Source organism: Pelophylax lessonae (genome assembly GCF_965119305.1).
Source record: "Pelophylax lessonae genome assembly, chromosome: 5".
Lineage (NCBI taxonomy): Eukaryota > Metazoa > Chordata > Amphibia > Anura > Ranidae > Pelophylax > Pelophylax lessonae.
Genome location: NC_138772.1, coordinates 286,063,381 through 286,079,466, shown reverse-complemented (window position 1 = coordinate 286,079,466; position 16,086 = coordinate 286,063,381). Strand labels below are relative to the sequence as shown.

Below are 16,086 nucleotides of genomic sequence, written 5' to 3'. Positions count from 1 at the left end.
GTATTCATCCGTTCCAAAATACGGATGAAAACGGATGGTAACGGATGATCATCCATTGTCATCCGTTTTTACATAGAGATACATTGATGTCCATTTTTCATCCGTCAACGGATGGATGAAAAACGGAAAGACGGACCGTATGTGTGAAAGAGGCCTAAAGATTCCCTCTTGCTCCCTTTCCTTTTCAATACCACTTATCAAAGTGATTATTTATGTATCAGGTAAGAAAATTATTTTTTCAATACCACTTACCAAAGTGTCTATTTATGCATCAAGTGAGAAAAAATGATTTCTGAATATCATCTACAAAAACAATGATGTAATAATGGCTACAAAAAGCAATTACACTTATGACCTTGAGCCCAGGTTCACACTGAGGCTGTTTTCAAATTGTGCGAGTTCAGCTAAACTTGCACAATTTCAAGCTGTCATTTCCGTCCGACTTCGGGGGTGATTTCACAGACATCTGTGGGGGTTCCTGCACAGATGTCTATGGAAATTGCCCCCCAAAGTCACCAAAAGTAGTACAGAAACTAATTTTGGGAATCGGTGCGGCGCCAAAAAGTCGGCGTTGCACCGATTCTGATGTTGCCATTGCCAGCAATTGGCTCTGTTTGACATGCCAAATCGTATGTCAAATCGGACCAATGTGACTGTGGGCTAAATCACATTTCCCATAGTTATATCCTGAGCCAACCGCTAGTCAGGCTTTGTAGACCACAATGTGGAAAAGGCAAGTTAAAAATGGCTTAAGGTATCTCAAGCCTTTAGGCTGGCCATACGTTATACAATTCTCTTGTACAATTTTCGTATAGATTTTCCAAAACGATATAATATGAGGTCAAATGTAAAAACTTTAATTCATATGCAGTCAGGCAGGTCCTTGCACTACATAGTTGAAGGCAAATCTAAAGCAAATTGAATAAGAAAATTGTATAATATATGGCCAGCTTTAGTGAGTTGACTGTCCATAATTTATAAATAGTGGTTCAGCAGTTATAAAGAACAAACCAAAAAGAAAAAAAAAATCTGCAATTCACGCAGCTCATTTTTATCATCAACATCACAAAAACTAGTAAATTAGAAAGCATGCTCTGAAAAGCAGAAACTTGAAATTGCTAAAGGCAGAAACTTAATATTAGCGAGCCGCCCATTATAAAGGAAAAACAATTTATGTCTGTCTGGCAACAGTAACTGCTAGTAGTTAAAAATATAACTCTTAGTCATTAGGAAGTCTGGGTGGGCAGAGGGCAGAGATGAATGAGAATTTAATTTGCCACATGGTCGGCAAAACTGTGTTTCAAGGCCGGGTGTGTCACAACAAAAAAAAACATAAAATGAGGCTTTTATTCCAAACAGGTTTACAATCTCTTGCAGTAACACTTAAAATAATAAAAAAAATAAAGGTATAATGATCACACAGAGAAGGTGTGCATAACTTCAAGGTCCCCTGTATATTTTACAGCAAAGAGTTCCTTGTGCTAGTGTTCAAAGCAACTACTAAGTATGGTCAGGACATATTAGGCCCGACAACAAGATTCATTGATCTTAATGAAAAAAAATAAGGTTTGATATATTAAATCTGTTTTTTTTACATGACAGTAGTGGTAAGTTCTTTGTATATAAAATATTGTAGCAGGATTAGCAAAATCATATTTTGGTTCCCTACATTTACCCCTTTAGATTGCCAGGTGCTAACAAAAGATATCAGTAAAGCAATCAGGGTAACCATTGAAGTCATCTCTCTTTTACAATGATCATAAGGCGTTCTGTCGTTGGCTATTATACAGTTTTCTTGTTCATTTCAGTTGTATGACAAATGCTAATGAAAATTTTCAGTGGCTATACACCACACAATTTTTACCAAACAAAACAAAGGAAACTATGATAGTGTGTGCGTGACGACAATCATTAACAAGAATTTCTGAGTCACGAAAAACCATGGTACACATCACAGAAATCTTTTCCAGTATTTGGAAGTTGTTGTAAATTATTTGACAAATGTAGCAGTTGACTAAAGAGATAAAACAATTATTTGCCATTGTAACCCTGTACGGTTAAAAAGCTTATTAAAGGAGAACATCCTGGGGATGTTACTTAGTGATCATTATGGACAAAAGCAAACACTGGAAACTGTGTCACATCAATCAAGTATCTTATAGATGACCAGACACTGTGCACCATGACAAGACAATGTTACAATGGTTTCACACAAAACCCTCATACAAACTATCTAGGGTATCTAAGGCCGGCCATGGACGTTGCAAATTTCTTTCCTACAACCACGGGTTGTAGGACAGAAATGTGCATGATTCCCCAATTAACATAGGCAGTACTGACAGGGGAATCAGCCATTGTCTTCTCTCAGCGGGGGGGGGGGGGGGGCTGGTCGGGGGTTGCCGAAAAGACACTGTTTATCGCTAGCGGCTATAGCAGCAGCTTGTGATATTGGAAGTGAATCCAGCACGTTGTTTGTTCCCAAGTTGATCGATCGATCAACTTGGTACATTCAGCCTGCCCATTAACGGTTCGAACTGTGTATGGCTGGCCTAAGGGTACTAAAGATTAACATTAACATTGACTGGCTGCAGGGAAGAAATTCGCTCCATCTATAGCCGGTTTAAGCTATTAAAGTGGATGTAAACCCCATTCATGAAATTTGACCTTGGCACATCTATCTGTAGTGTTTAGAGTGTTTACAGTGTTTCTCTTCAAAGCTTTAAGTCCCGTGGCTTTCTCCTGCTCCATTCTTTTGTTATCAGCATGATAACGTCTGACAAATTCTCAGTAAACTGAGATAAAACCAGGCTGATATTTGTGTTGGGGTAGATGCAAAGAAAAAGATTAGCAGACAGCTGGTCTATTCACAGCACAATTCTTCATATTTCTTTATTTTTCTGCCTATGTGGAGAGGGGGTGTGTCCCTCTCGTCCAATCAGCTGTCTCACAGTGTATGGCAAGAAACCACACCCACAGGTGAATCAGGAAGAGATAAAAAACAGGACATGCACTTTCTAAACAGTATAGAAAGCTAAAGACAGCAGATATACAAGCAAAACATAGGGAGATTTGCTTAATCTCTGTGTATCATCTGAGGCTGTTCACTTCACTGGGTATATGTGAGGGTTTACATCCACTTTAAGGTGAAATATTTTCCAAGTTATGAACAATATCAAAAAGGACTGGAAAGGCAATTAAGCTTAAGTCCCGGTTCACACTACCGCGACTTGTCAGGCGACTGGTCCATTCTGTGCTACGGGAACCGTTCTAATATAAGCGACTCAAGACGCTCCAACTTAGAAAATAGTTCCTGTACTACTTTGGGGCGACATTGGATCGACTTGCATTGACTTCCATTATGTGAAGTCCCTGCAAGTCGGGTTCACGCGACTTCACAGGTCGCCCCCGAAGTCAGATCGCCATAGTGTGAACCGACACTAAAAGCTGAAAGTGGTTGTAAAGGCAGAAGGTTTTTCTTCTTTAAAAAAAAAAAAAAACCTTCTGCATGCAGCTTCCCCTAAATACATACCTGAGCCTGATCTCGATCAGCGATGTACACAAGAGCCGAGCATCTCTTGGCTCTCTCGTTCTTCATTGGCTCAGATACAGCAGCAGCAGCCACTGGCTCCCACTGCTGTCAATCAGAGCCAGTAAGGAGGGTGCGGGGCCCAGACTCTCTCTCTCTGTGTAATATGGACACACAGAGCAGGGTTCGGAAGCAAGCACACACAAGAGCCACGGAAGCAAGTGGGAGCCCAGAGTGCCGGAAGGGGACCCCAGAAGAGGAGGATAGAGGCTACTCTGTGCAAAATAATTGCACAGAGCAGGTAATTATAACATGTTAGTATTAATTTCAAGGTTTTGTTGATACCAGCATTGGCAGCATATGCGGCTCGAAAATAAACTGATTTCTGCCAAAATTCGAGCTGCAGTTGGCTTTGTTGGCACAACCCAGCTTAACAAAAGTCAATTTAAAAATCATTTAAACCATGTGGAAAATTGTAGGTAATGACTGAATAATAGCCAGTAGTGCAGGTTCCTTCATCTACACTGTGTAGCATAGATGGGGGAATCCATTGATTTTATCTTGTCCACAGTAAAGTCTCAGTATATTCATGGAAAATAAAAATGTTTACCCAGTAACCACATTAAACACAACACTGCCTTTAATGTATGGTAACTTTAAAGCAATGTTTTCTAAGACAGCTTTTCAGAACAATGATTACATATCAATTTTCAATAGATCTATTGACTATACAGTATTAAGGAGAATCAAGATAAAAACCCTACTGCTAAAGGATACATTAAAAAATACCTAATCACAATGGGTTGATACAGCTTATGTTGCTGCTTTGTTTGCCCAAAAGCTAGATGATCCTGGCAGAAACAAGATATAAATTATGGCTTGGCTTTTATATAAAAAATTCAATACGTGGCATGGTCTACTCAGAGTATCCCTCGTTGTAAAATTTGGAAATTGCACTAAGCGTACACACACACTATAGAAAAAAAAAAAAAAAAAAAAAAGCTTATTTTTTTACACTCACAAATGGACTCTCCCTTAACATTATCTTAGGTTAGGTGGGATATTTAAACCTACATTTTATTAAGGTCTCCCTTAACATAATGTAGGTTTAAATATCCCACCTAAACATCAAGATCTATGGTGCGTTAATTTTCCCTCTCTGTCAAGGTTAAACAGGAACAGCAAACAATTAGGCCTCATGCACACAGGACATTCGAAAAAAAAAAAAAAAAACGAGCTGCAAAACCAGTTCTAATGCCAGAAAAAAGCAGGTGTAAAAACATGCTTTTAGAAGCGTTATGTATTGGCGTTAATGTATGTTTTAGCCATGTTTAGCAGCGTTAGCGTTTAGCAGTCTTTCTCTGCCCTCTTCTATATTCCAACCTCAAATCCAACTACTACAGCTTAAAAATGTCTGATGTGGCCTAACGCTGTATGCAGCCTTTAGCAGTGTCAGTGTTTTTACAGCCTAACGCTGCTGCTCCAGAACCTGGATTTTTTTTACGGCTGTAAAACGCCTATGCCACTTACAGCTCCTAAAAGCCTGTGTGTGCATGAGGCCATAGAATAACATGGAGGGGCGTTTTTAAGCTGCAAAAAAAAAAACATCTGACACTCCTAAAAGCAGCTGTAAAAATGCCCCTGTGTGCATGAGGCCTTAAAGAGGTTGTAAACCCTCTTGTATAACTTTTACCTATAGGTAAGCCTATATTAAGGCTTACCTATAGGTGCTATAAATATCTCCCAAACTTGCACCGTTTAGGAGATATTTACAGCGCAAACTGCCGATGACGTCATCGGCGCAGGCGCTCTGAGGGAACGGCCACCCGTGCCGTTCCTTCAGAGCTCAGTGCCGTGAACGGCGGCTCCCGCGCGCATGCGCGGGAGTGATGTAATCGCGCCTCCGGCCAATCAGATGGCCGGAGGACGCGAACCCAGAAGCGGGGCGGCAGGACATGTCGCCGTCCTGTCGCTGAGGTGGCGGCACGGCGGGGACTTCGTTTTAAGGTAAGTACTACATAATGAGCTAGTATGCGATGCATACTAGCTCATTATGCCTTTCTCTTTACAGGGCTTTTTTTTTCTCTGATTTTTTTTTGGACTTTACTTCCTCTTTAAAATACCAATAATCAGTAGAATTACCTGTATAATAATAAACACAAATGCTGTATATACAATCTGTATTTTACAAAAAAAAAGAATTACTGCTATACACTAAAAATACTCTTGAGTGGGGCTCCTATGGCACTGTAAAGGTTAGATGCTCTTTAGATTTAGGGGTAGAGAAATCAAGTTTAACACTTACCTTATACTTTGCTCTTGCAATTCCAGAGGTTACTTCTCCTCTCTGTTGCTCTCTGTTGAATATGGGTGGCTTCTCAACATCCTAAGATACAATGCAGGGCTTCTGGTCCTGCATTGTTCCGGATTATATCTATATGTGCCCCTTGTCTGTGGAGCTTTAAAGTATAAGTTTGGGGAACCAGTCACAATGGGTGCAGCAGTGAGGAATAGGGTAAATGATAAAGATTATACTTCTACCCCTAGACTTAAACTGCATTTAACCTTATCAGTGCAGAGGCCCAACTGTTTTAATGTAATTCCTGAAGTTCAAGTTTATTACAAGGCATACTTGTAACGCTGGTGTCACAGAGCATTCAATTATATCTAAACCCCAATTTTTTTTCAGTTTCGATAGACAAGTGAGTGGAAGAAACCGCTGCCAGGTTTTTGTTTGCCATCTATGTACCACTGGAATTATTCCCCTCCCTTCCTGTCTTGCAGACAAAACAGGAAGTGAGGGGCTGACTCTCTAAAGAGAGGGGGATACCCTCTTAGAGAGTTGTCACTGGAAAAAACGTTCCTATAGGAATATTCACACTTCAAATGAATCTGCCTAAAGCACCAAGACAAAATGAATCATACACATAGACCTACAGATAGTGCGCACATCTTACAACCACAACAGGTAGTCATGATCAGTATGCACTGTATGAAAGTTCAGAAAAGCATATGGAAATGAGGTACTTTATGTTTCCTTTGGGTATGCACTCAGCTTTTTAATGCATGATCCTGTGTTCATTAGCATACATACCTTATATAATAATTGTAGCATGCCAGTACCATTCGCATCGGATGCTGAATATGAAATCACTACCACATGTCCTCGGAAGGGCACATGAATTTGTTTTCAACTGACAAAAAATAGCTTTCAAACCCAAACAATGTATTCAGCCTGAGACTCGATTCTTTGGAGGTAATTGTAAGTAATTGGAAAGCCCTTCTAGTACAGATGTTTATTTATGGTAAGGGAGCATGAGTAGAAATCCAGTGGGTGAGGGGCAAACTAGAGGAGAATAAGGTAAACAGACTTTTTAATGTCATTCTCTTATCAGAGAAATACATGGGCTGAAAATTCTGACCTCCTGCTGAAAATACTAGTTGCCTGCCTGTTATGCTAATCTTGTGGTTTTATAGCTCAACCAGACTGGTCACAAAAAGAAATATTGACCCCATGCATATAAAGTATACATTACTGGATTTGTCTAGGGGGTGCAATAGAAACAAATGCTTAGCTTTCACCCTGGTTCTGTGGCAACTGTCCCTCCGGTCTTCTCATTTCACAGGTCCAGAATGTGGGTGGGCCTTTCACAAGATCCCGTACAGGGTAGGGCCACTGGGGTAAGTGGGGTACACACTAGTAGAAAATCTGACGAAAATTCCCGTCCGAGGTAAAATCGGATGATTTTCGGCTAGTGTGTACACAACTTTCAGCAGCCGATGCCGACATTTTCAACGAAAAAAAACGGAGCAAAATTTTTATCGTCCGTCCCCACATGACCAATTTTCGTTTAATGTGTATGCTGTACGTCCACAAAAAATCAGATACAAAAGACCGTGCATGATCTAAAGTTGCTGACGACCCTGAAGTCTAGGAACAAATGTCCCAAAAAAAAAAAAAAATCGGACGAGAAATTTTGTGAACATTATGCACTGTCAACTAAAAACGGTAATGAACGCTGAGCAAGAGAGAGAAAAATAGGAGGATATTTCCGTCAAGTGTGTACGGGCCTTTACCTTATAAGTGATGACAACTGTGAGGTGGGTGGTTATATAACCAAAGAAGAAAAGGGACTTTGGAAGGGATTAGTCATCTGCCAGGAAGGAAGCTTGCATACTAGAGGAATCAGGCAGGTTATACACTCTACTAGTGCTCCCTTAGACTAAACAAGAAGTATATTTGGTACATGCTGGGAGAAGGAAGGGGCTTTCAACATTTTTTCTGCCAATTTGGAGTTTTATTTTAATACTTTTTGATTGGGAAATCTCCTTGTCAACATGATGCCTCCCTATGCAATGTAGGAAAATGAAGGATCTCAGGTACTGCACATGTTCCACTGAAAGATTTAAGCAAGTATCATGGCAGGACCCAGTTCCAGAGGTACCACCTAACTTGTCATTCTCAGGGAGATACCTGCCCATCAAAGGCCAACAGAAAATTGACTTGTATCTTATGATTCCATAGAAATCAAACGCCGGCACACGATTGTTCCCACTTATGAAATTTTATTTTGCACTTAGGCAGTTACATCATCTTGGAAATGCTAACGCGTTTCTGCCTAAGACTTTCTCATAGTATTATCTGATTACTATTGAAAATGATTGTAGAGAATAGCTGTTAATATTAAAGCACAGTGGCTAAGTGGTTAGCACTCCCAGCTAGCAACACTAGGGTCATTGGTTTGAATCCCAACCATGGCACTACCTGCCTGATATTTGCATGTTCTCCCTGTTTCTGCATAGATTTCCTGTGGGTACTTTGGTTTCCTCCCACAATCCAAAGACATGCTGGAAGGTTTATTGGCTCCTGTCTGAATTGGCGCTTGTATGTGCATGTATGAATGTGAGTTAGGGACCTTAAAGAGGAGGTCTAGTCTGAGGAAAAAATCAAAAGTCGGCAGCTAAATATCCTGTAGCTGCTGAATTCAAATAAATAGACACTTACCTGCCCAGGGATCCAGCACCATCCTCACCTGGGCTAGTTCTTTACTAGACTTCGGGTTCCCAGCACTGGAATCCTAACTGTGGGCAACCAGATACCTAATGCACATGTTCGAGACACACTGAGCTTTATGAATGTTCCCAAAGTCTTCTAGGACCTGTTGCAGAAGACTGCGGAAAAGAAAGGAGAACTTCTGCTCAGATCGCCGAGGAGATCCCAGGGGAGGTGGGTGTGGGTACCTGTCAAAACTTGATACCCCCTCCCCAAATAAAATAACATGCCAAATATGGGAGAGGAGGAGGGTAAGCAGAACTTTCCCCTTTGGTTGGAGTTCTGCTTTAAATTGTAAGCTCCTTGAGAGCAGATTCTGATGTGACTGTACAATATATATGTAAAAGTGCGCATAAATCAAGAGTGTTACAAAAACAACTTGGAATAAAAATGTTATGTCATTAGAGATAATTTTTATATAGTTATAGTTATGATTCTCTTTCTTTTATGATGAAGCCTTGTTAACAACATACTTGAATACAGTTTGTCATACTTTTTTCTTTTTACACTATGAGGTCAATGAAAAATCCTCCAATCACAGTTTTCTTTGTAGCATAATGCAAAGATCTCTCCATAGAAAACCACAGACTCCACACCAGTGCGTAGTTTCTGAATAACCTCTAAATTGCAAGTACACAGTGGTATACAGTGACGTTTACTTGTGGTTTTCAATGGAGAGCAGGTAGCGATATCCGCTCTCTGTTAGAAATGACATAAAGGTACTATTTTAACCAATAAAATCAGATAGATCTCCTGCAAGCTGGTCCTGTAAAATGACCTGTCAGCGCAAATAAAAAAGTACAGTACTCGACAGTGTAGCGAAAAGTGCATGGTGCAACTCCAATAATCTTACTTCTAAGTTCTTACAGAATCTCAAGAAATTACCAGATCTATTTCACATTTTAGGCTTATATTAAAAACCCAAGATTGAAAACTTTTTCACACCTGTAATTTCGTACAGCACTTCACTTGTTATATGACACTTCCAGAAATACTGTCAGCTTCTAACTTCCTGTAGTTGGCTGACAACTCTGCTTGGGATCTGGGTGCAGCAACACCAGTGTTGTCTAAACATATTCTTATTAACAGCATTTCTATAGAATGTGTTTACCAAACGGCAGTTTAGCTTTCCTGACACTTTTACTTCAAAGAGTGCCTAAACAGTTCTCTTATAATTGGCTTATTTGCTGACACACCTCTTGAAAGTGCACCTCTTAGGTAGGCTAGGTCAACAATGTAATGTTCACCTATTACAGAACACTGACATCAAGAGGAGCGAAACCTTGCATTTATTCTCTTTCATGTAAATACTTTCTAGATCCATGCTAATTTACTAGATGTTGCCCCCCCCCCCCCAAAAAAAAACAAAACAAATATATTGTACATGTATACCCTACTTTTTCTAGTTCGCTGCAATGAGAAGAGTGCCTGCACCATTGCAACCATCATGCAACTGGTGTTTCCAGTCTGGACTCTTTTTAAAGGGCTAATCATTACCAAATTAGATTTAAAACACCCTGTAGTGATCTGGCTAATATATGGGCACTTAGCAGGGTTGGGTACCTAGGAAGGCCACTATTATTATGATTGCAGGGTTGCAGGGACCCGAGAAGATGAGGATTCGGGCTGCCCTGTGCAAAACCCCTGCACAGAGCAGGTAAGTATAACATGTTTGTTATTTAAAAAAAAAAGGCTTTAGTATCACTTTAAAAGCTGGACACATTTAGCTCTTGAGCGTTCATTCATTGCAATGGAATCCAAAATAAATTCATTTCTGGCCAATGGAATCCAATAATGTTAAAACCTTTGATGCCCCTAAGCGTGTGTGCAATACCTGGCTTTAGGTGTTTTTTGAACAACTTTTTCCTGCCAGAATTAAAAGGTGTTCAGAGGAGAAAATCGAACGCCCTGCGTGCACGAGGCCTTACTCTGAACTCCCAATGGTTCTAAAGGCATAAGGTTTTTTACCTTAATACATTCTCTACACAAAGGTAAAAAGCCTTCCATGATCAGCTACTCCCAGACCATACTTACCTGGCTCCTCTTTTGATCCAGTGATGTGCCCGTCTGCAGCAGCACTGCTCTCTCCCTCTTCCCACAGTATACAGAGGCACCAGTGGGAGACACTGGCTCCTGCTGCTGTCAATCAAAACCTGTGAGGAGAGAGTTGAAGGCAGATTTGAGCCGCACTGTGTGTGTCTATAAACGCACACAGCCCGGATCGGGAGTGCGCACGCAACAGTGCTCCTATAGCACTCAGCTTGCTATGCAGGTACTTGGAAAAGAGGAGGACCGGAAAGCGTCGACAGGTGACCCCAGAAGGGGGTGTTCGGGGACGCTCTGTGTAATACCATTTCACAAAGAAGGTAAGTACAACATGTTTATTATTTTATGGAAACAAATATGCTTTTACAACTGCTTTAAACGTATTCACTAAATTCTTTCTGCAATGCGAACACCTATTTTTTAAAGTAAACATTTACTTTGCTGGGTGATCAGCCTCTTCTCCTTTAACAAATCAATCCCAATGTGTTCTAAGGATAGCCATTCACGTCTCAAGTTATTGCTGATTTGTTTGCCCATTGTCCCTGATGGACAAAGATCATGTACAGTTTCCAGAGGAAACTTGGGTGTGAACACCCATACGATCCGATTCCTGGGCGGACCAAAAAAGTGGTCCTGCATAATTTGGGTGCCAATGCGATACAATTTCAGCCATACAGCTTGCATGGCTAAATTTGCATATGCAATGCAGTGCGAATCACATTGCGATGTCTGTGTTTGCACCAGTGTGAATCAAGCCTAAAGCCTCGTACACACGCAACGATTATCGGCCGACCGATGGGCCGTCTTTTGTCCAGTGTGGTTGTGTTGGTTAAAATGTGCTCTAGACTGCACACGAATTTTGTCGGCCAACAACAACCAACTGCAGAAGTGATGTCATGTGATGGTTTACTTTCCGTGTGTTTTTTCTTCTCTCAGCATGCCCAGTCTTGCTCAACTGATTTTTGTCTGCCAAAATCTGTACTGATTGAGGAACAATCGGCCGTTCTATTGACGGCCAACAAAAATTTTATAGCATGCACACCAGATTTTGTTCGGCCGAAAAGTCGCAGTCGGTTGTCGGAAGCATCATACCAACAAGCCGATAATCGGCCGATCGGGCGGCGGCCGAAAATTCACGGCCAACAATTGATACATGTGTACGAGGCTTTAGTCACTGAGAAAAGAGGATGATAGGTATAAGTGTATGTATTATTCTGCTTTTTCTCTGAGCTGCACACAGGATCACATCATATTGCCGTATGTTTCAAAATGGGCAGCTGTCTCTTATTCTTGGTGAGACATCTGCCCATCTATGACCCTAAATATTAAAAAACGCTTCAATGGAATGCTCCCTTGTTTTATTCACAAGAAGAGACGTGTAGAACATGTGCTGTTTCCAAAACAGACAGTTTAACAGCATAGTGTCTCAGTTACAAAGTACATAGCAAGTCATAAAACACAGAGTTTGGGATTCTAGGATTTCCCAGTTAGCTGGCTGAGGTTAAAAAGTAGTAGTCAGCAAATTGTACTGACTGTTAGTGACGTCACGGTCCTGTTTAAAAAAAAGCAAGCGCTAACAAGTGGAACAAGTCAGAAAGCTGAAGCCGGATCCTGAAGGCTTTATTGCCTTAACGTACTATGCCTGGTTAATCATTAGCAGAGCTTTCAAATTGAACTTGCTAAATAAAGGATATATAAAGTGTTTCTTCCCCCGAAAAGTTTTCTTCTTTATTACAGGCGCTTTTTGATCTTGAAAAGTCATACACAACAGATTGAAAACAATCGAGGTAATTCAACAAATGAATTATACATAGTGTACAAAGCTTTTCTTTCAATGCGTATGTAAACACGGAGGACGTCTCTCACCTGTGCCTCCATACGGAGCCAACAAAAGGCAGGTGATCAGTAGAAAAGACGTGTTAATAGTATAGTCATTGAATGGGAATTGTCTATAATAAACAGAAAGCATGGTTCACTTATGTCATGGTATGAGGGAATGTACAATAAACAGGTATGTGTCTATTGGTACAATGATGTTTTATTGAACTTAAAATAACAAATCTTACAGAGCATCTGTCAGTAAGCTTAAATTAGTCATGTAATCATGCCACACTGCTTCTTACCAACCTCTATTATCTAAAACCACTTACACAGCACTAGTCATTGATACAACACAATAGTATTGAAACTGTTGCAAATTTTGTATGCTCTTGTGACAAGTACATTTTCATACAGACTCAATAAAGACAATATTGATTGTCATAACGTCCTAGACCTAGATCTGTCACTACAAACAGAGGCATCCCAACATCCAAAAGTGTTATGTATTATCATTTTATTGTTTTATTATTACATAAGACAACATTTTACCATTCCATCAGTGGAATGTATTTACAATGTTGTGTTACTATGATCATTATACTGTACTTTTACAATGAAATGTAAGCCACAAAATACATAATGGATAGTTTTACCTTCCTCTATGTTGGTTTTTTGCAAAACTCACAGCCAGCAGATCCTTTGATTGTATAGAAAGTACCCTAGGTTCATGTGCCACCATATTCTGAGGGGAATAATGTTAGTTCTGGTTGTGAATTTGCCTAAATCATAAATTAAACCAAGTACAGAAAAAATAGGGCTGCCTATTCTGCTTAAAGCCTCGTACACACGCACCGATTGTTGGCCGTGAATTTTCAGCCAACGTCCGATCGGCCGATTGTCGGCTTGTTAGTATGGTGCTTCCGACAACCGACTGCAACTTTTCGGCCAAACAAAATCTGGTGTGCATGCTATAAAATTTTTGTTGGCCATCAACAAAACGGCCGATTGTTCGTCAGTCAGTACAGATTTCGGCAGACAAAAATGTGATGAGCAAGACTGGGCATGCTCAGAGAAGAAAAAAACACGGAAAGTAAACCAGCACATGACATCACTTCTGAAGTTGGTTTCTGTCGGCCAACAAAAGTCCAGTGCAAGTCTAGAGCACATTTCATCCAACACAACAACACTGGACAAAAGACGGCCGATCGGTCGGCCAACAATCGGTGCGTGTGTACGAGGCTTAAGCTTACTTATGCCTAGGTAAATTCACCATTGTGGCAGCAAAGCGTCACTGTGATGCTGTGTGCCTCAGTACCATCCAAAGTTGGCTTATGTCAATGGAAATAAATAGGCAATGAGTGATACAGGCAGGTGCAGCAAATGCTACATATTACATGCCAACCATAGTAGGCTTTTTTATTTGCCAAATTGACAGCTTTTTTTTTTTACAGTAGTCAGCAGCATTGCACAGTCTCAAAAATAGCCGGAATGGGTGACATTTTAAGTGTATATAGGTAGTGGCAGGGTCACCTAAGATTTAAGCCAGCCATAGGTGGTTTGAATCTTGATCGGTTCAGTAGGGACTGGCAGAGGTTCCAACCATGTATAGGCAGGCTGAATGTACCAAGTTGATAGACCGATCAATATAAATGCAACTAGCCTGTCGGATTTTACATGCGATTATTGCTAGCGGCTATTAGAGCTGCTACCAATAATCGTTGGGTTCTTCCAGCAGGGATGCCCCCCCCCCAATAATGGTTCAGCGGGAAGGATTTTCGTGGTTACAGGAAAGAAAATCACTCTTAAAACTAGCCATACATGCTGAGCCGAATGAGAAATCTATAGATTCACCCATCCATGCTTAACAGTGTGGATGGACCAATCTCCCACTGTCAGCTATTATATTCTGAAAGCTGGTACTGGTGGCTGTCAGAATACCTTAACAATGAATGCAGCTGATTGGCAGCAGTCCCTGTTCAAATGACTTTTTTCCAGCTGGGTCTTTCGATTTTGCAGTCAAAGTTTGTTGAGCTGGGCAGTGTTGGCAAGACCATCCACAAATCAAATTTCATCTGACTCACAGAAATTATCTGAAATCACAGGAATTGATCTGTGTATGGCCAGTTTGAGCCGACTAGCCAAACCTTCATAGCTGCTGTACTTATTTCCTGTACCATGGTCAAAACGCACTGAACTGCGATCTGCTGTGGGTGTCAATATTAAGCCAATGACACTCCAAACACATGCAACAAAGGCAATGCGTGTGCCTACATGAGATCGCACAGAAGTATCACGGGATCCAGTTGCAGTGAGTTTCCAAAGTAGTGCATTCAAAATGAATGAGCTGAAATCACAATGTATACACCTGCATGTGAATCGCACAGGAGCACGTTCCTGTGCGATTCCCAGTGTGAACTGGCTCTAAATAACAAAATGCACTACTCAGAAATGCATTTTGTATTATGCACACAATTAAAACATTACATGAAAAGCAAGCCTTTCTGCATGTGACTACTTTCAAGTAATATAAAATAACATAAAAATTTAGGTTTTACTCATTTTATTTCTGGCAATGTTGTGAAAAATTCTGGACATAACATTTTTTGATGTCTATGCAGTCTCTGAAGCAAACATCCTGCATTCCTTTATTCATTTATATTGCTACCTAAGTATGTAAAATGCCTCAATCAATATTATACATATGACCACAGCGATGGACTTCTGTCTGAATTTGCAGACATAACCAAGTACAAAGTGTTTTGGAAAGCAATTAGCCTTTATGCAGGCTGCCAAGCTGTCCAGCTCTTTTCTTGTTATATTGTCCTTGGATTCTATCAGCCAATACTTCTTACTGGTTTGTGGAGAAGGACTAAGTTTCGAGAGCATGGGTGGGATTTTGGATCTGAAGCTGGATATTCATGAATGCGAGTCAAGTAAAATCAAACCAGGACTGTAGAATGTGAGTGAGAATCAAAGACTAATAGATGCCATATGACAAAATTTTACATACAAGTAGCATTAATCCAACAAAGACTTACTACATGCCTTCAGCAACCAGAATGAGCTGATGTGCATTTACTACCTGCATGATTTGTGTTGTGTTTTGCCTACATTTAATTGTTCTCCTAGACAAAGTTTGGGGGCATCAACAAATAAGGACAGGCCTGTAGCATTTGTTGGAGGCTAGCTATCACAGGTAACAATCAGGGCATGATGTAGTGCATAGAAATGCAAAACCTTTACTGAACACTTGTGTGTTTTGAACCATTTGGCTCAATGAACCCTTTCATCAGACAAGTCAAAGAGCCTTTAGCACCAATCGCAATTGCATGCATTTAAAAGTGCTCACTTATAACACCTGGGGGAGCAAAATTTAAAAAATAATGTGGTATTCATCATTGTTTCTCTGTTCGCCATACTTTTTAAATTCTGTAACATCCTGTCCTGCAGTTTAAGCAAGCCAATGAGATGATATGAATTTCTTGTAAATGTGCCTTTTATTGTAAGAGAAAGCATGGTTTTTATCTTCACTGTAGACATTACAAGGTATTAGAAACAGAATCAAACAACCCATTCAACACAGCCCGAGACAACACATCACATGGCTTGTGTGAATAATACAGTTCAGTTTTGCATTAAC

General features: G+C 40.4%; 1 protein-coding gene across 1 annotated transcript in view; it reads right to left on the bottom strand.

Annotated features, from left to right (window-relative positions):
• MYO10 (myosin X) overlaps positions 1–16,086 on the bottom strand; it is a 312,628-nt gene that overhangs the window by 284,800 nt on the left and 11,742 nt on the right. The window lies entirely within an intron of this gene.